The following is a 22,500-nucleotide window of genomic DNA, read 5'->3' as shown; positions in this document are numbered from 1 at the left end:
TCGCTAATGAACTGAGTAAACTCTCATAGCTGACATGTTATAAAGAGGAAAAACCTGAACTGCCTCCGAGCGAGATCTACAACGCAATAATGAAAGCAAAGCTCTTTTGAATTCTGGTATTTTAAATACATATAGCACTGGATTTATGAAAGAGTTTGCACAAATTAAGAAAGTTAGAGAGTACTCTAAACACTGCTTTGTTTGATGAAAAATTGTAACATGAAGAAGAAAGTTTGCAATTAGAGCTGGCAGCAATAATATTAACGATGCAACTGTTACAATGAACAGTGTCTTGGTCAGTTTTCTTTCTCTACTGATTGCACCATGATGTTGAGGATGAGTTCCACAGTAAAACTTAATAGCGATGGATGTGTAAGAAACAAGGATAATAAAAGGGCAACATAATATGAATGAGGGGTATTCTGGTGCGTCAGCGTGATTCCAAACGATATCAAACTTGAACCTTGACAAATCGATTGCTGTAAATAGGCCAGCTGTAAACCAAACAGCCGCAACAGCTGCTCCAAACATTTTCTTTTTGATAAGGCGATGCTTGAATGGACGAAAAATTGCGTGCATTCGCTCCAAAGAAATGGCAGTAAGGTTTGTTATTGAGACCGCTGGAAAGTAAAACAACAAAGCTCCTGTGATCTCAATTGGATTAGACAGGAAATTAATCGTCCAAATTTTACAATCGTTTCCCAGAGCAAAAATCCAGAGGGTTAAAGTGCATGCAACAAACATGTCTGCCACTGCCAGGCTGATCGTCAGGTACATGCTACGCTTGCAGCGAAGACTTCGCTCTTTCAGGAAAACAATGACTGTAATGGCATTCAGCGTCACTATAGCAACAGCCTCGATGCCAAGTACTGTTAGCAAGGAAATGCACTCGGATGCAGAAAAAGACTCGAAATTTGAACTTCTGTTTTGTAGATCAGAATCATTGGTCATCTAAGCGAAGAAAGAAAAAGACAGTTAGACTGCCATAGGATAAATTTGCATTCACCAATAATTCCATTCTTAAATAACAAAAAAAATGAACTTGAAAATATTTAGTCATTCTGATTGTCTGAAATGTTTACTGTGTTCATGTAAAGTAAGCATTCTGATTGGTCAATGATCAAAGAAATTCAAAGACAATTGGGAATAAATGGGCACATATAAGTTAAAACATTTTGTTTCAAGGATTAGAGCCATATGTGCTCGTGATTACCTCTACAATCAATGTGCCGTTGAATGAAAGTGTGAGTACACTAAAATATAACCTAAACCAGGGTGGTCAGAGTTTTTCTCTGTCCTTGAGTAGGACCATTTCCATTAGTAGGCCTCACGCTCACATTGTTTACATGGGTAGAAAATAGCGCTTCCCATCACCCTCTCATAGTTAATTCCGACAAAGAAAGAGCTTGGCTTTGGGCTTCAGCAGGCGGGCCTACTGAATCACCTGTAAATATTTTAATGAAACAAATATTCTGCAACGGACAAAGCAACAACATTAAAAAATCTCGTTCGACCTTACGAACGAATTTCAACGGTCTCAAACCAAAACAAAATTCTCAATAGTTTTCCCTTAGGCGTCACCCGTGCGCAATGGCATTTCTGTACGCCCTTAACTCTGACTCTCTCTCAGGCCTATTCACACAGTACCCAAGAAAACTCCTTATGACGCCGGTTTGTCATCGTAACAAGACGCCAATTAGGCGTTCACGTTGAATGCACTGATCAAAGCAAGCAACAGGCAGCGGCTGTAAATAAGAATTGTAGTCTGTCACAAAATTCTTTCGAATATTAAACGAATACATAGATTTAGCCAAACCTAAAAGCGGAGCTCCCTAGTTATTTATTCTTATTGCCTGTAGGGTTTGTGAAAATTAAAGGTTTCGAATTGTCGACGTTTTGATGTTTCCGGTTGCTGCTTTAATAATTAAATCCTTTTGTTTGCTTTCCTCCATAGAAAAATTCATTGCCTAACTAGTGAATTCCACGGCAAATTTTACGCTAAAAGCCGATATATATTGCGCGAATCACGAAGCGATGAGTACGACATTGGTTTTTCGAGTGAAATTTACTTTGGAATTCACCAGTTTGGCAATGAATTTTTCTTGAACCGCATGAGTTTTTAAAAGAAAAGAAGCACACCCTCAGTGAGCGAATGGAAACGGAAAAAAGCCATTTCAGAGTTAACTGTCAGTAGCCAGCGAATAGGAATCACTCAAAAATTAGAAGTCATGAAATAAAACTCTGTCAGTTCAAGATCAAAGACGATTTTTACTGATATACTTTATTCCACTTTATCTCTGAAAACGAGATCATTCACATTTTGATGTATTTCATTGAAATACGCCAGCTTGGCTTGGAACAAGAATCGGCAAAGTACGGCAATGCAACCAAGAATGGACAAACTTCAGAACAAGATCCGCTCCAACGCTTGAATAACGTTTAGATGCTTTAAACAAACTTCTGAAAACACAACCTAGTGAGATTTCCCTCTAATTTTACGAGAACTCATTCAACACTGGCTGCAAAGGATCCCTCCAAGTCATTTTCTACCTTTTATAACAAACTGAATAAACTTCTCAATAAGCATGCGCCACTTTGAACTCTATCAAAGCGTAGAAGTTAACAGCTGGCAAAACCTTGGATATCAAAAGGGCTTCACAAAGCTATAGAAATTAAAAACGAGCGTTTTTATTCGGGGGACAGGGAAAGATACAGATATTATAGAAATAAAGTGCTGCTACTTCCTCATATTAGTAAAGGAAATTTTTATCATACATATTTTCAATTAAATATTAGTAACATAAAAACGACCTGGGAAGGTATAAATTTGCTTATAAATAAATAAAAAGATGAAGTCTGATAAAGTTATTACCAGTTTCAAGCGTCTAATAATGATAGTATCACCTCTGATCCAACCGAAATTCCGAATATTCTCAATACTAATAAGCATTTTGCTTCCATTGAGCATACATTAGCATAAAAAATTACACATTCTGAAGAGTTTTCGCAATATTTACCTTGACTATCGTTCTCGGAATCGTTTGCTTTCAATCCAGATTTGCCGGGTGAAATAGAAGTAGAAATAAAGTATCTTCCTCTAAATAAGGCACCAGGTTTGTACTCCTGTCCTGTCAAAATTTTGAAATATGTTGGTCAGCTTCTCCAGTTCTAATCCCCTGGGCCCGGTTGTTCGAAAGCCGATTAACTTAATCCAGGATTAGCGTAAACTTTTGTTTCATGCTTTCAACTTTTTGGTGAACGTTTCCTGTGCTTTTTTTTGTTTTTCAAGATTGACTTCTTCTATTTATCGTTTTACCGAATATCAGCCTTGAACAGCATTTGGGAGTAGAGAATAAAACTCCTTTGTTAATTTTTAACCTGAGATTAGCGTTAATCGGCTTTTGAACAACTGGCCCCTGGCCTCAATCATGAATAAGTCGATTGAGAGTGGCACTTACCCTCCGAAGTTAAAAGTTGCTAAAGTTGCTAAAGTTGTACCAGTTTACAAGAATGAGGATGAATTAGACCCTAATAACTACAGGCCAATCACACTTTTGTCAATATTTAAGCACATCGTTGAGAAACTAATGTACAATTGCTTAAAATCGTTCCTAGATAAACACAAATTATTGTATCATTATCAATATGGCTTTCGGGAAAAATGCTCCACTCAACGTGCTCTTATTGATATAGTCAATAGAATTCAGAAAGCCTTTGACACAGTCAATTACTAAATCTTATTGCAGAAACTAGAACATTATGGATTCCGAGGAGTCCTTAATAACTAGTTTTCATCTTATCTAAACGATCGATATCAAACTACTCAGGTTGGTTCCCATGTTTCTAAGAAAGAGCGCTGCCTATGTGGTGTTCCGCAAGGATCAGTTTTGGGACCATTATTGTTCTTGTTGTACATAAATGATATCTATAACTCTTCTGGCAAATTAAGTTTTTATTTGCTTGCTGATGACAATAACCTACTTTACGCTGATAAGAATTTGAGATCACCCGAAACAGTAGTAAAAGAAGAGTTAAGGAATATAGGCAACTGGCTTATGGCAAACAAGTTATCTCTTAATGTGAAAAAATCTAATTTAGTTATATTCAGACGTTATCAAAAGCGTATTGATTACGAAGCGAACATCAAAATCTTAGTTCTGACTCTCTTTTTAGATACCTTGGTCTTCTTATAATTAATTATTGAGTCAAACTTATCTTGGAAGCAGCATATCACATATATTTCTACCAAAGTCAGCAAATCACTTGGTATCCTTGCAAGACTAAGGCACTTTGTTCCTTTTAACACTTTATTAAACATGTATCAATCTCTTATACAACCTTTTTTTACTTGCCTATGGTATAGCTGTCTGGGGCCAAGCTGCTCGGACAAATTTGGACAAAAATCTTGGTTCTGCAAAAAACTTGCCCTTCGCTTGACTTATTTCAAGCTCGTTAGATTCCATGTCGTACCTTTGTTTAAATTATCGAATGTTCTTTCTCTTAATCTTCTTTATGATTTTAAAACAATCTGCCTTATTATACACGATGTATTCAATAATGTAACGCCTCCAAATATTTCCAACTTATTTGCTTACTCCTCAAAAATACACCATCATCATAATACACGATTTTCCGCGCTTGGCAATTTCTACCTACAGTATTCGAGAACGGACCATTTGAAAAACTCCTTTTCAATTATTGGTGCAAAGATATGGAATAATATTCCCAACAGTGATCGTGCTCTACCTAAATATAAATTTAAGGACATCCTACTGGATATTTTGACACAAGAGAATACTTATGTTAGCGTGCACACTTTAGTTGAAATATTTAGTAAATATTAAATTTAAAAATTTCAGCTTAATTTTAGTTATACATTTGTTTTATTCCACCTACTTTGTAATTTATGAACTCCCTGTCATTTTACTGAATATGTTGATGTTTCGTGTATCTGTTCTCTTTATTGTTGTCTCAAACCCTATTATTGTAATCTTTTACTTTTGCTACGCTCCTCGATTAGCTAGGCTATTTTGTGGGTAAGGATCAAAGGAAAGTGTGCGAAAGGTGAATGTATAATAAACTTAAACTTAAACTTGTACTCATTGCGAATACGTATTTATAACATAAGGGCAAAATTTTCTTGTCACTGTCGAGGCACAACGAAAACCAGTTGGGCAAACGAATTAAAAAAGCACTTGTTCGCTCGCATTTTAGAGTAAAACAAGCAAACAAATCAACATTTTCTTTATGTCGAAAAGAGTACAGATAAGTGTAATTTAATTTCAATTGACAATAAAAATTCGATTTTCATTTCTAAACAAAGGAAGAACCAATCAAACCACCTTCTAAAAATTCTCATCCACTTTAAATGACGCATACGTAAAAATAACAAGCGGTTTAGTGCCCAAGGAAAGAATTTGTGGAGTAACTTCTTCAACTAAGTATGAGCTAAGTATGTTTTGTCGTTGTCGTTCTCTTTCGCTCTCTTTTCGTGTCTGTTCTAGACATAGGTCCTCCAGGCATCATGTAACCTTATTAGGGCTTCTAAAGATATGCCAAAAATCGCAATACAGGGAAAAACTGAGCAGCTCTAAGCAAAATAAAAATAAACACTCAGCTTTAAGTTTATATCCCTCCGATGCTTGACTTGAGTAACTGTGTAGCCACCACCAGAGTGGACCACAGATATCATATGTTAAACTGGATTGAAACCAGCGAAAAATCCAGAAAGGAACATCTTCCAAACCGTTTTCCATGTGAACACGAAAGCGTTGACTGTATAAAAACTATAGGTGATGTAGTACGGCCGTGTAGCCGCGTCGAGCTATGTCTAGGTGAGCTAGCCTGGGTTGACGCTGCAATCAAATCGAAAACCAGTACCTGGTCAGTGGTCAACTTAAAAAAAAATCTGACCTAGGTGAGCTCTAAGCTTGAGCCCGCGATATGATCACGTGATACTAGTCAGCGGATACCTTGATTTGACGGGTGTCATTTGATCAAAACATGGATATCCAATATCAAAGATGTATGCTGTAAACTAGCATGATACTGGTCTCATTGCCATACATGGAAGGGTGGACGTACGGACAGACGGACGGACGGTCGATGACCTCATGGCTATAAAAACAAGATTTCTCGCATCGATGGGTTACCATATTTTCTTGGCAATGGTGCTCCGGGCGCGCGGGCCTTTGGCTCCGCTAATACAGACCTGGAACTTTCGCGTCTCACTCTCCCCTCACAATGTTGTTTGCACGTGAGGTTTGGTTCAAGGCCGTAGTGGTTACTGATATAACAAGTGTTGTATCGGCTCAAACCTTTTTTTCATTTTTACATTTCAGACCAGTTGTAATACAGACGAATCAGTTGAAAAAGGTGTTATTAAATGTACACCTGTTGTGGGAAAAAGGTAAAAGCACAATTAGTAGAACGACTGCAATTGACATCACGGGGTACGAGACTTGAAGTTCTTGAAATTACAGCCAAAAAATGGACTAATTTGATTTGACTACAGTTGATATTTCCATTTGTTAAGGGAAGAGTAAGAAGGTTAGTATAAAGAAGCATTTTAATAGACCAATTTCGATATATTAAAATTCAGTGCTAAACAAAAGGCATCACCTTGAAGCTCTGGGGAGTAAATATAAGGATTTGTATGTGTATGAGTTTATTCTCCAGAGTCTCGAGATGATGCCCTTTGTTTAGGGCTGATTTTAAATAAAAACGATGTTGGTCTCTCAAGGAAGAAAATCTTCAGAATTTCCATTTTTTAATTTGATGCCCAAAAAAGTATTGAAAAAGATAAAATATTTCCAGACATATTGGTAAAATACTTTTTCGCCTGATCTACAGATTCATTTTGATTGACAGGGTATGTAAAATGATCTAATATATGAAATGGATCATATATGAACTGCGGATATGAAATCAAGTGAAGCTATGATCCTCGCTGTTATGAACGCAATTTTTGCAATTGTGTAAAGAAGCCTGAAAAATTCAAATTCAAATTCAAATTAAAAAATTGCGTTCATAACTGCGAGGATCATGGCTTCACTTGAGGATATGTACACTATCGGAGCGGTTATCGCGGGAAACATGAAATAATTGTCTTTGCTGGCAAACGTTTGAGGTATTTGTATATAAAAGCATCACTTTTTGTGGCATTAAATCGTATTTTAAGAAAGTATTAAGCAGTGAAGACCAACAAGCCACCTGAATATCCGAGGTCTGGCGCTAGAAATGGAAAAAAAAAGAGAAAAAAAAAGAAAACAGAACAGAGCAGAAGGATCACAGAAACATGAGTGATACGAAGCAGGGAGGTTAGCGGAATTAAGGCAAAGGATCATTCTATCAGAACTGAACTTCACACTCTCATGAAGCCTATCGGCGAATAAATTATCTCAGCATCTGAAGAAAAGTCATGGAAATTCAAGAGGTGCCAAATGAGGCTCTAGCAGTACACTGCCAGTGAACGAGAATAAACACACTTGTAGCAATAAAGAAAAAAAGTTAGACCAAGGGCATTTCCTATAGTCTTCTTATGACATTATGCAGAAAATACTATGTAAACGATTCAAATAACCAGCCCGCATTCTGATATCACCGTCACCATTATTTTTTTGCACATCCCACATTGCGCTTTTGTTGAAAACTTTTGCGTTGGTCCGCCTCCATTTTTTGTCTCCTGTTTCTGTGTTTGATGAAATCGATGGGCGCGTCCTTTTCTGTTCAGCATGAAGACCGATACGCCCCAAAGACATGCGTCAAAAATCCGAATAGTTACAATGAAGCTGGAGGAACGCTAGAACTTGTGAGAGATCGACATCTGTGACAGTAAAAAAGTGGCGTCTCCGCCAATTATTGGGAAGTGTGTCGGGGCGGAGTTTGTTCGTCTAATACAAAAAAGGCTTTTCTCGTGGCACTGTTTCCTAAACATTATTCTTGCCTTGAAGATAACAATGTAAATATTACAATGCATAGACGCTTTTTTTTAGTGCAATCAAAATTTTGACAATAGATAACAAACGTTACAATTTGTGGATACGAGGAAAATCAAAAGGCTCCCATTTTAAAACGCGGTCTGCCCTTCAGGGGGGATCCCACTTAATGACACGCAAAACGAGTCGCAATTGTATGGGGAGCCCATGTTTCATCTAAGAATTTGAATATGTCGTCATTGATCGTGTAATCATCATAATCTATTATTCTACGTATTTTGTCCGCCACATGGTTATTCCGTTTAATACACATTACTGAAAAATATTCAGTGAGGATTTCTGAAATTGAGGGACCTTGTATCCTTTGGCTACAATTCATAAGAGAATTATCTGTGAACCATGACACAGTTTGTGATTTCAAATCTTCTGCAAAGGCCTCAAGCCACAAGGAGACTGTTTTTAATTTTCTAAAAGTGGAACTTTCTTTACTCTCAGCTTCGGACCGATTCTGATTAAACGTCCGTTTACCTTGATAGCGTCTAAACGTCCGCATCCTACGCCGGATGCGTTAGAATACACCAAGCTAGATGGCCTATCTTTAAACAAATTGGAAGACCATTGCATTTACAAATGATCGCTTCCCAAAAGTCTGATTCAAATACAACGCCTCCACTTGATGACTTACTTTCACATGATAAAACTGCGATGAAGTAGAATTAATTAGTACGTACAGACTTGATATCTCCAAGAGAAGGCTGGAAACTTTCTGTGGTTAGGGAAAATATCTATGTGGAGACAACTACATTTCACATTAAGAAAACATTAAGACTCGAGGCCTAAGAACCTCTTTGGGAACCAAGCTTGAACGTACTCTTGTACAGGTGGTTATTCACATCCCTAAGATCTAAAAATAATCTTTTCTTTTCAGACTTTTGAATGGAGACCCACAGAGGGTTCAACTGACCCCATGGTACAATTCTGTTCTAATAAAGAATGGATAGCATCCTGAACAATTTCACGCTCATCTAACCCTAGGACATTGTTTCAGAGTATTCTCGCAGGAGGCACTGTCAGAAAAAATAAATATCGACAAAATTCGAAAATGTTCAAAACGAAATGAGAAGCATCAATCTCTTGGCATTGCTTGCAAAATGTTCGCAGTCTTTCTTTAACAGAAACGCCACACGGATCATTCTTAATTTTATAATTCCTTCCCAATTCTTCCTGTTCCAGAGGAACACAAGAATATCAAAGCATTAAATCTCTGAAAAGGCGTTGGCGCTCCCGATGCAGAAAAGTATATGTCGCAAAATGTAATAAAAGAACAAACTACACCTGGAACTTCGGCGGCAGATAATCATTGCAACCTCTGTCCATCTGCAATGACCAATTTTCCCGCAAGCAAAGCAGGATTCGAGCGAAGCCTTTTGGACTGCATACTCTCGGGAACTCTGACTAAGAAACGGTTCTCTGGTGGCAATCGTGGGAATAGGAGACGACCGGGCTGTTAAATGAGAAGACTGCTTTGAAAAAACGATACTGGAGGCTCAATGATAATTCCGTTGAAAAGTATTTTCCGTGAATTTTCGTCGGGCGCGCTTCGGCCTGGCAGATCTATTTCTCATCGTCAGAATCGTCAGGCAATTAAGTGCTCCAGATATTCCCGTACAGCCTTCCATCCGAACTGCTACTTATAAGCTAACTAGATACGTTTTTCTCCCTCTTTCTCTAATCTTATACCTTGATCGATTGAAGCGTTAGCTGCATCGATTTTGTTACTTTCTAAATTGTAGCTGACAACATAGCGTTATCAAGCGAATAAATCATTATGCAGTGCATAAGTCATAGCGAAACCAATTGTGTTCTAAAATTGATAGTGATTTATTTGGTGGATAGCGTTATCCACCTTTTTAACAACTGGGGCCTGGTATGTTATTGGAGCTCATAAAATTAATCATAATCGAATCTGATTACTTATCAAAAGGCCTTCTTTCAGAATTGATATGTAGGACAGTTTCTAACTGGACAAATGTACGCATCATTAAGAGCACGCTATTTGTACTTGAATCATTCGTTTCAGTTTTTTTCAGAGCTATTTATTTTAAAAAAAAGAAGAAAAGTTGAGCAGGTTAAGGTATATTTTCTCTAATTTTGTAATTTTGTAGTTAGGATTAATTGATAATAGGACTTCGAGTTGCACAATTCAGGGAGTAATGGAGCGATTTTGAAATTACTCGCCCGATTACTCCCTGAATTGCACTCCACTCAGTCCTATTACAATCATAAATAACAAAATTCTCTTTCAGGGGAGCGTTTCCTTGGTTAAAAGGAGTTGAAACGAGTAACAAACAAATTATTAATTAGCAGAACGTTTTCGGATTATATAGGTGTCGCCCCAACTGGGAAATTCAAACAACAAGTAATCCGGTAAGAGCTTAGTGTTGTGCGTTATAAAAAGACCTGACAATTTGTTCGTCAGTTAGTTTTCGTACGTATTCGATCGAGTTTAAGAAAGTTCAATATTAGACATTTTTCGCATGAGTTATTGTTTTGTTTTGTTTTGTTTGTATATAGCTTCGTTAATTCTTTAGGTCGTCGAGTAGATTTTATGTAAAAAGTAAATTTCTACAAATAAGGGTAATAAGTTAGGAAATCGTCTGAACATCTAGTAGAAGAGCAAGGTTTGTCGTTTCAGCGAGATGTTTGAGGACCATCTCGAAAAGCCGGCAGAAGAATCTGAGGACCGCTTGGAAACGTTTAAAGAAGAAACATGTAACGGGAAAACAAACTTTACTCGAGCCAGACGGAAGCCGTTATGATTAATCGACGATGATCATCCACCAAGACGTGACAAACTGCGAAATAGGTGTGAGAGTCTTCACTCGGATTTGGAGGCGGCTTTACGGGTTATGGAGAACCTTTTGGAGGAATATTCGCGTCAAGGAGATCGATATAATCGAAAAGAAGTTGGAAGAGATGTAACAGCTACAAATCGAGTTCACCGATGCTCAGAAAAGAGCGCAAGAATATTTAGATAAAATGATATCGGAATCACGGACGGAATATGTGTTAAGTAAAGCAGAAAGTGATCGGCGTCAAGAAATTAAATTCTAACCACGCCCAGAGATTCAATAACCATGCGAGTGGAAACTTGGCTTGCACCAGCCACACCCAGATTCAGGAGAGCTTGGAGATCACTATGAGTGGCCACACACTAATTTGGACCGGGGAGATAGGAAACAAATTTCGAAATCGTCTGAACAGGGTGGGGAAAATAAACTTTCCCGACAAAGTCCTGCTAATTGGAGTCACTTCGAAAAAGAGGCGAAAATGAACTGAGAAGAATAAAATTCTGTTCTTCTATTTCACATTGTGACAAAATAGAAGCTGAATCTTAATGACTTCCTCGGCAGCTGCTTGTAGAATGATTCGTCGTTTAATTTAACCCATTACTACATTGCCCATCTTCATGTCAAAACAATCTGGGTGGATTAATTTCATAAAAAAACTAAAGTTTTTAAAACGCCCAGTTTGACGGCACGTGTTATCACGTTAGCAGATTTTTCTCAAAATTTATACATCACAACCTCAATCCAAAACAGTGTGTTTGGTTGATTGAATGACTTCACGGAGCTAAAAAAATGTTCAAAATTGACCTTTAAAATACTTAAAATAACCAGCTGCTCAAATTTTTACAACTACTACTTTTTTTCTAACAAATTTGCATTTAAACAGTGGGAACAGTTTGACTTCTATTTTGATTTTTCTGATGTAACCTTGTTCGATGGCATTTAGATAAAAGACAAATGGTTTAAATTTTCCTAAGAAAGCCCTGTTTATTGGAGTTGCTTCGAAAAATATATACTTAAGTGAATTTAAAAAAGGAAAAATTGAGATTCAAAGAAGTCCTAAAAAACTGTCACACGACACATGATACGTAAATTACCAAGACTATTAGCTCGCTCAGGGAAGAAAAAGTCATTTTCCCCGGAAAAGTTCTGTTTATTGGAGTCGCTTCGAAAAATATGCTTAAGTGAATTGAGAAACAGACTAAGATTTAGGAAGAAAATCAACAAACCTCTTCTGTTCTTCCTTTTCACCTTAAGTTACAAAACAGAAGCTGAGTCTAAATAAATATTCTTTCATGACTTCCTCGACAGCTGCTTAGAGAATGATTCCTCGTTTAATTTAACCCATTACTAAGAAATTTTCCCAACTCCATATCAAAAAAGCGTGGGTGGATTAGTTCGATGCAAACTAAATCAATGAATTAAAGCCGTGACCTATTTTAACGGCACCTGTTATCGTAAGCAGTAAATGTTATGTCATGTTCCGAGTTTCTCTTCATGTGCTTGATCGAAGAAACAGATTTCCCTAAAATCTATACACCAGGCCCCAGTTGTTCAATAGGTAGATAACGCTATCCACTGAATAAATCACTATCCATTGAATGGCACATCGGTTTCGCTATGACTTATCCACTGGATAGTGATTTATTCGGCGGATAGCGCTATCCATCGTTTGAACAACTGTGGCCAGTACTTCATGTCAAAACAATACGTGACTCGATACAGTAAAACATGTTCAAAAGAGACCGGCTTTAAAATACTTAAAATTAGCAGCAGCTTACATGTTTACGACTACTTCTTTTTTTTTTTTTTTTGTAACAAATTTATGTTGAAACTGTGAGGACAGTTTGACTTCAAATTTTAGGAAGGAATTTCGTCTAACTAGTTAACGCTTATGATAAACAGAGCCTGTACCTAGCTATTTCTGCATTTGCACTTCATTCCCTTTGTTATATCTTTTTTGTTTGTGCCCCACGTCTTGTTGACAACGGTTTCGTTTCTTGAGCCATATATTAAGTAGTGAAAAGGAAAACGGTCAATTAAAATGAAAATCAGCTCCTTTCTCCTTTCTTAGCCTCTGAACACTAACACAAATTTTAGTTGAGTGAATTATATGCCATTGCGTTAGAAGATGATTGCAATCCTGCTCAAAAAAAAATTCCCCCAAAAACTAAGATTCCCTACAAGTTTTTATTTATTTATTTTTATTATTATTTTTTTGCTTCTCCGAAATTTGATGTTATTTTCTCCCAAACTAGTTCAATCTTGAAATACGTGTTCTCTGAGATATTTTAACGCAACGGCCACCCCAAATTCATTACTGAGCTCGCTTGAAATTCCGACTGCTTCGAAACTACTGTTGATCACCTTCCTTTTACTTAATATTTAAGAAGTTTTGATAAAGTCGCGCTTTATTTCATATGAAGAAAGAGCATATAAAGTTATTACTCACAATGTGTCGACTTTAAAAAGAGGTACAATTTGTGTGTTTCCAAGAGAAAAGTTACAGGTTGATGGATTACATTTGTGGTTAAAGGTGCATTCTTGACGAAACACGGTATTTTGTAATTTCGTTATATAGTGCTTTCTTAGAGCGCACGAAAAGAGATCTGAACTGTATACTCACCTGAAAAGTTCTCATAACGTGTTCGTTATTACCCTGCGTAGAAATCGTTTTAGTAAATTTTAGAACCTTTACCGAGCTTGACTCTCAAGAGTTGGTTTGACAAAAAAGCAAGCGAACGGGAAGCGGTGATGGGAAGAAGCGAGAAACCTCCTGCAATCAACTCCACAAGATTTTCGATACTCCATATGTATACTCCCGTTCTTCGGCGGACAGGGAAATTATCATTCCTGATTGGCTGAGTAAGTGTCAGAGAAAATCCAACTGTCAGTCAAAGTTTACTGCTCCCTTTCGTAAAAGTGTAAAGACTTGACAAGGAAAGAGCTGACAATCTTTTTTTCAAAAAATCTGGAAACCTTGCGGTAGCTTGGATTTTTGTAAATAAGAGCAGAATGACGTAACACAGCTACTAATTTTGGCGGTCCTTCCAAGGTTCTGGCAAAAGCTTCATAAAGGAGATGATGACCGGCGAAATGTGTTCTTCATTAAGCCTGCCGCATACTAGGCGAAAATAGCGCGCCAGTGTTGCTTCGAGCACTCCTAGCTCTGTTACTGTGTGGCTTACACGAAGAGTGAAAGCCATAACATGCGATCGTCTAGGATATTCATTTGTCACCGAGAACCTCAATGTCACAATTAGGTCAATGCTTTTGAATTTTAGGACAGTAGAGTTACTGAAAGTACCCTGACAAGAAACTAATACATTGATTCAGAGAGAGTGAAGAAGTTTTTCATGAACTTAGTCTCGATAAGATCAAGTATCAACCTTGTTGTCAAGGTCTTTCATCTCCCCATGCACCACATAGGGGGCGAGGGAATAAAGACCCTGGTTCAGGCTTGTCGCGTGTCTTCGTGACAAATTCTCCATGCACCTTGGAAGGGGTTCCCGCTTTTTCGAATATTGTCGCCACTTGTAGCGGTTTGAAGCGTTGGCTGCAGCTTGGGTAGATCAATCGCCATGTTTTTTCACCAGTCTTCAATGTTCAATTTTGGCGAGCAGCAACTGAAATGTAAAGCGCTTGGAAGTAGTTTATTTTGGTAGAGACGTGGTTGCCGTTTTGCTTACTGGATAAAAAAAAAAATTCACCTTTTGCCAGCGATGCTCTTTCGAAAAATTTTCGCTTCTCTGGTGAGCCCAGGAAAGACAAATTCACTCACAACTTGGTTGCCCGTCCCTCAGGTTGTGTTGTTGTTTGTTTTTTTTGCTTTTGTCTTTTTGTTTTGTTTTTGGTCATCTCCCACTTTTTGGGTCGTGTCGTACCTCATTGAATTGGCAATTTCATTAATTTCGTTCATTCTCAAAACAGCGCCAACGACAAAAAGCGAGCGCATGGGTTCAGCTACATTGATGCCGTCGATGATGATGACGCAGCAATTCTCGAAAATTTGTCCAGTATTCAAGAGAGGATAGAAAGTGGATTTACAGAAATGGACTCTGACTTTGAAGTTTCAAAACGGGAGCTCCAACTTGAAATTCTAGTGGTCAGAAAGAAGCTAAGTGAGGCATCAACGTCGCTGGAAGCTTCTTCGGTTCAGGTGAATGCGCTGAAGAAAGAAAAGAACGCTGAAATTCTTGGATGAAGAGCTACAGGCGATGAGGTTAGTATGCTTAAGAGCCGCGCAATCAAACAAGACGATTACTCAAGAAGAGAAAACCTCTGCATTTATAATATTCCTGAGAACCCAGAAGAAACGATTGAACATTGTTTTGCAAAAGTGAAGAAACTGATCAGCGAACTCGGCGTAGACGACATGCAATTCCACGCAATAGATCAAGTTGGGAAGTTTAAGTCTACTGTTTGAGCTACGTCTGTAGACATCAACCAGTTCTGTTGAGACCGAGGCCTCTACACGCTCAGAAAAATTGCTGTCTACTCGTCCACGACCTGTAACAGCAAGATTTCTTTCCCGTTTGGATGCTGAATATGTGTGGGAGAAAAGGAAGAATTTATTGAAAATTCGCTTTTCATCCGTGTATTATGATCTTTCTGCGGAATCCGTAAAGGAATGATGAAACTTTCGTGCAGCATACAGGAAAGCCAAAGGGGCTTATATTGAACGTTGATTATTCTCTGAAGTCAGCAGAGTACAAATAACACCCAAAACGAGTACAAATGTCTCACGGTATTTGTACTCAAGAAGACCAGTTTGACAGGTTATTCACAAACGTATGTCTTACGAAAGCGGTAAAGATGGCTGAAAATGCTAATTTTTCACCCCTGAAGAAAACAATGCCAAATTTTGAGATTTTTGGCGAAAACCAGTCCTAGAAACACGCGATAACCTTCACAACGATTAACGTTCTCTGTTTATTGACGAAAACCGAGACGTAAATACGATAAAAAGAGAAAGACTGACCACGGTGGTGCGAGTCAAGAACCATTGAAGAAATTTCTCCTGAGGAACTTGACAACCTTTTATATCATTTCTCCATAAAAATCAGTTTTTCTTGACTGGAGGTTTAATTAGAAACCGAAAACATCATTGTTAATATCTCCGAGAAAACCTTATAACTAGACGCTCCATGAGCGTACACTGGGTTGCCTATGGTACGAAGGGACTGAATTGGGTGGTATTAAACTGCAGCGTTCCAGGCAATTTTTTTCAAGTCGGGGGTCATTAAAGCCATTTAAGGGATCACCCAGACGTCGTACCAGCAGAGGCCCTTTGGCTCACGTTCATACGACGAAACAAATCCTTTTCTGAGGTTAAAAACCTGGCTACCGGCCTATTAATCATTTGTCAGAAAGAGGAAATTCCTGTCCTCTTAAGAAAAAATAGACACGCATTGCTTACGTGTGGTAGTGAAGTAACACAGCGCTTTATTCCATATTGTCAACCGAGCTGCGTTTGTCTTCCAGGCGATTTAAGTTGTCTTTGCGTAATATGTATAGGTTTAACAGTACACTATATTGTTTTGGTATTGTATATAGTAGTGCCATTGTAGAAGTCTTAGTTAAATAGCCCCCTGAGAAGACATGTGGTTACTAGCGAAGTACTGAACCCAGAAAGATTGAAGAAAATAAAAGGGAATCGAGAAACATTGGCTTCTGGGCTGACATGTTGATCATTTCTAAGATCCCTTACAACTTCTTTCTACCACAAGTTTAAGCGTGCACCCTGAGCATCCGTCAGCTTTGTAATGTAGAAGGTCACTGAAGTTAAGCCCTGTCACATTTTTTTTGCCGATTTTGGGGCTCATTTTGTTGAAACTCAAGCAAGCGTTCAACAGACCTGTTTATTTTCGTGACATTATACCACAAAAATGCTCCCGAATCACATTTTAACCCAGGTATGCAAATTTGTTAAGCTCGAAAAATACACAAAATGATATTAAAGTTCACAAAGGCTGGAGATATCTCAGCAAAATCCTTTTCCAGCGAAAAATTAATTGAAGCAAACAACATATTTACTATTAGAGGCAAAAAACCTTCCTATTTCAATTGGGTGCGTGCAAACAAGAGGTGCGATTAAATACATGCACAGTTTTGACAGTTCACATCAAACCCTTTTCGACTCGGAACCTTGACCGTAAATAATGAAGCACAAAAGCGACAACAACTTTCATTCAAATAACTCTTCACTGTCACATTTCCAAATATTTTACACCTTTGCAGAGTTAAGTACAAAATACCGGTAAATGTAAATTGTCAGACACCTAAGATGCGACTTGAGTAAACACTGTGATGCATTCTTGTAGGCGTTCGATTCCTTCAATGTTAATTTGTTACATCCATAAAAAAATTGCTATTTGATTTTCGTGTTTTATATAATACCAAGTTAGTAAAATATTAGAAAAAAAGCTCACTTGATATCCAAAGGCGAAAAATGAAATTGTTGTCGAAGACCATTACTCGTCGCTTAAAATCCAGATATTTATTTTTCAGCACTGTCTTGCTCATCCAATTGACGATCCATTCTGAGCTCCATTCACGTCAATGACTTATCAGTGAAATTTCCAATTGTTACCGGAAGACTGTGCAGAGTTGAGAACAGGTAAATACAAATAGCGAGACAACTGAGATAACAGATCCACTATATGGATTCCTTCTCTGTCTTTGTTGAACCCATACTGAGTTACCAGAGATCTGTTCATTTGGTTTCAGTGTTGTACAAAAACACCACACTTGGCAAATTTTAGGAAGACAGCTCACTTTGATTACGGCTCAACGGGCGACAGATTGTTGTCGAAGTCCATTAATCGTCCCTTTTAACATTCGACCTCCTGTCTTGTTCAGTATCCAATTCGCTTGCCATTATTGAACTTCATTATTGTATATTTTGTTCAAAGATCCACTAAAACGCCATTCGCGTTACATGACTTTCGACGCCATTGCAGGTTAAGTTAATCGTTTTACTGTGTCCACTTGAGAAATCCACGCAGTTCCACTACCCTCTCGATCCTAAGAAAATACGTGCAGAAGGCTCTATGCACAAAGACACCACTTACCAGGGGAGTGACAGGCAAGACTTTTACCGACACGGAAAAAAAAATAAAAAAAACAAAACGGAAAATCTACCAATTTTCCGACTGGGATTGCCATACGGCAACCCAGTAAAACGACGAAATTAAACACAAATTCCGACTGGGTTTGCCATACTGGCAACCCAGTAATGAAGAATTTTCCGATATTCCATTTCTGTTTTCCTTACATGTAATGCAAGTGTTTGAAATAAAATGCACGGCGCTTTGGTCGACGACTCGAATGACAGGTTTGACAAGGTTTCGTTTCTGACCAATCAACTGTATCCTGATATACGTGCGCGAAAACCTGGACGGTCATTCGCTAAATAGTGACATAAGATAGTTCGTCATGCAAGGAAGCAACTTGTAAGTTAAGCTTGATGTGTCTTCTATTTTCCTAGTGAGTTGAATAATAAATCTCTTACTGGAAAATTTAGTATGTAGTATCTGTAATGATCAGCGGTAGTAATTGTAAGGATATGCGGACTGCGCTCGGTCTGGAAGCTAAGATGGATTAAACTGTTAGTGTTCACTTTGTGTCTGTGTTGTATGTGCTTACATGGACCTAAAATAACGAGAATATAACATGGAGTCAGAAATAAACCACGCACCGTACATTCCGCCATTCTGACCGTGAGATTTTATACCGAATAGGAGCGGCAAATTCAAGAAATCAACGTCGGAGATCGGAGCACATGTCATCTGAGGAAGGCTGAACAGCTGTGAGTCCATTGTTTGCGTAGACCTCCCCATCCCCGTGCTGTGGTCAGACATCTGCCAATTACCACCCCACGCCACAGTGTGGGTTCACTCTAATTGGTGATCAAAAGCGAACTACCATTCAGGCCTACACTACTCCAGAAAAAATTGCTAAGGCATCCTGCACTGTAAAGTCTCACTTAACAAGGCCACAAACTCTAACTGCAGTTAAAGTCTCAAAGCAGCAACCCCCCCCCCCCCCCCAGCCCTGTGATTTTGACACACAACTCAGAGTTAGAACTATCCCTTAGCTGTTTGGCAAAGCAGGAGTTGACTGCAAGCCCCCTCAATTTTGAACGGCCACAATGGCTTTAACACGGGCTACGCCCGTGATCAAGCGAAAACTCCAGCGGCTACCTTTTAGCGAATTCGCGCAGATATATATATATATATATAGTTTATTTGACCTATTTCTTCAATATATACTACGCTCTACTTCCATGTATTGAGCACTGTTTTACGAAAATCAAGTTTCACACTTTATATATATCTATCTATATATATATATCACTGCAGATTATATATACATATACATATACATACACTTCCATATACGTATACACATACATAAGCATATACATAACAAATTAAGTTAACAACAGATAATTATGTGGCTAGGCTAGCCACATAATTATCTATTGTCGAATTCTTACACTTTTTTCAAGAAATTATGTTAAGTTAAGTGAAATTAAAGTTAGCTTTTCTAGGAATAAACGATTGTTTGTGCCTAACAGTGCGTGATACAGGTATTTTGAAGTGCGCTGGGTTTATCTTAAATTATGGCCATGATCCATCGCCTTATCTAGAAAGCGTTTATAAGGATTCGGTTCAGGCCCTAAGATAGTGGTTCCGTTTACGCGCTTTGCTGACAATACTCCGTGAAACACGTGTATTCCACTTGAGATCATTCTGTACATGTGGAATTTAATCAGCTAGCAACTCCCATATGAAGTTGGTGTAGGGCTTTTTAAAAGCAGAAGAAAGATTGTACTCTAATCAAACTGAAAACATTTCTGAAAAGGATACAACGATTACAAAATTTTTTAGCAATAGCAACCGAAGATGGCTTCCCGTTTATTTATGGGCACACAAACTTCACATCATAAAGATGCCGTGGGCAAACAATTATAGTAAATAGAAAAAAAAAAAGGTGGGCTTACAGAAATGCCTTTGTGTTGCTCTTGTATAACATAGAAAATCTGGGTATTCATCCTGCTCTCAACATAATACTTGTCATACTTAGAGTACATACTCCTGTGTGACAAGCAAAAGGTTACAAGACGTACGAGACCCCGCTCATCGAACTGAAATCCACCATGCATGTAAACCCTTAAGTTTATGTCTACTATTGATTAATTTCGCTGACTGAAATGCCCTACAAATCATAAGTTGCGTGTCTGCTGCTGCCAATTCGTGCTCAATGAGAAAATAACACTTACGGTTGTGGTTGTCTGGGTGATTGGACACAAAAAGGAAGCAATTAATTTTAAGAATCTCAAATTGAAGAATTGTTTCGTTTACGGAATGGTAAGGGCAGGAGAAAATATAAAATACTGTAGTGTTGGTCACTCGGTCTGTCATATTTATTTCGCTTCGTCCATTGAAACTCTTGAGAAATAACGATAGAAATGTGGACGCAAATTCTCTGAACGGTGAGAAGCGTGTCAAGGAATATTAACCCGGCATTAAAAGAGAAGAACAGATACTTGTTTATTTGCGCAATGTATCGAAGCATTAAGTCTACAATTTACTACTACGACTCACCAGTGCGAAGTGTCTACATTACTCATGATTAGCTTGAAGAGAGAGAGAGCTTTAGATTTTTCAACAATGTATCACTTTTATCTAACTCAAAATCATTCAGATAGTCAAAACTTCACTTCACATTTTTTACCCATTTCCTTCGCTTCTGTGTTTGTCAGCATTATGATTTGCAATAAGCTTACGTTCACGTGTTCACAAGTTTGTTTTTACATATCGTGTTTTTTTAGATGTTCAATTACAAACTCTGTTTTCATTGGCCACTCTACCTCAGTGTGTAAATAGTTCATCCTGAAGTCAAACAATCGGAAAACAATATAAATTGAAAATCCGTGCAACTCCGCATGTGCGTGCAGTCATGGAGCAAAACGTTAAGTTGTTATTGGTCTGATGCAATCTGTGAAATGTTTCGTGCAAACTTGTTTCGCAATGTTTTGGTGACATTGTAGCAAGACAAGTTGCATGAAACATTTCACAGTGTAACATACCCTGCAACGGCCAAAATCATTGCGAGACAAGTTCCAAGAGCCGCAGCCGAAAGTAGAATTAGGTTCTACTTTTCGTGCAACTTGTCTCGCAACGATTTTCCACTTGTCGCACCACAGTGTCGCCAACATATTACAAGACAAGTTGCAAGAAACATTTCAGTGTATCAGCGCCTTTTAGCATGTCGCGTATGATTGTGAAAAGAATTATATGATGCACGGAACCCTTCAGGGTTCGAGTTCTTTGTTCTACAGGCACATAAGACTGAAAGTCATGTCATAGTTTTATTAGCAAGAACAATGTTGGTGCACTGTGTGTTACTAATTGCGTGCAGCAAAGTATGATTAGGGTGCAAATGCATTGTTAAGTTGAAGGACTTTGCCTTAAGGACAAGATGTTATTAAATTGCTTCTGAAATATTTAATAACGATAGCTCATTCTGGATTCTGGTAAGATTTTGTTCAATTTCTTTTCCTTGTCCATGGCTGTCAGGACAGGGGCTGACAACTCTAACAAACGCTGTTTCGGGACAAAGCCAAAATTGTTCCGGGAATCTGGAGATTTCTCCGGGAATCGGGACACCTGGAAATTTTCCGGGAAACACACGATAATTCCGGGACATTGCAGAAAAAAATCGGGACTTCGAAGGAAATTTTATTTCACGTTTCACGTTTATTTAGTAGTAATAAACGGAAAATCTTAGAATATATGCAAGGTATTCTAAAAATTCCCGGGAATGTATCCGAAAAATTTGGAGGATGATCCAAATTTCCGGGACGACTTATGTTAAGACCTAGTATTGCTCAAACGGCGTTTGTTAGAGTTGTCACCCACCATTGTCAGGGACGTCAAGCGTGTGAGCTCAAGAAAGACCTCGACATCACTTTTAACTGATCATTTTGATCTCCGTCAAACAGCAAAACTACTGCGACAAAACTCGTTTGAGAAAATATGCAAACGCTGAACGGGGCATGAATTGAAAACCACATATAGTAGAATTAAGTGTTTGAGTTGTGTAGAGGCTCTCGAGAATCATGAGATTTTGCCTATGCTAGGCCCGCTTTCCGGAGGAAGGGGCTATAGTTTTAGAACTATAACGGCACTCACACGAATGGGCTTTAATCACGCGGCGGCCATTTTGAGTCCCGAGGGATAACTTTTGTTTTCCCCCACCGAAACTCGTTCCCAAACATTTCAACCCGAGGCTCGGGGTACGAAATCTATTGTCTATGGCCAATATGGCCGCCGAACGAATTAGGCCTGTTGCCTGTTGAATAAATTATCTTTTTCAGTAAAATTAATGCCAAAACTTCGTGCCATGGCGGAGGGAAAGGGTCACTGAAACCCAGGCGCTTACATACTCCCCCTCTTAAAAAAATGTCCTCCTGGACATTGCTCGAGATTCAACTTAGTCTAGCTAAGAAAACTGCATTCAAACAAAACTCTTCCTGTAGGGTGATCAGGCCTACAAAACATCTTGAACCACTTCCTAATGTACAACATATGACTAAACGACAACTTCTGTAGACTGAGCCACAATACAAAATTGTCATGCAACTGACATTGAACAAGCCTCTTTTATACTACAAAGTCAAAGTTCCTTGCTCCTTCAATGTTATT

The sequence above is a fragment of the Montipora capricornis genome, chromosome 10, assembly GCF_036669925.1.
Source record: "Montipora capricornis isolate CH-2021 chromosome 10, ASM3666992v2, whole genome shotgun sequence".
NCBI lineage: Eukaryota > Metazoa > Cnidaria > Anthozoa > Scleractinia > Acroporidae > Montipora > Montipora capricornis.
The sequence above is the reverse complement of the archived record's forward strand: the minus strand, read 5'-3'. Positions refer to the sequence as shown.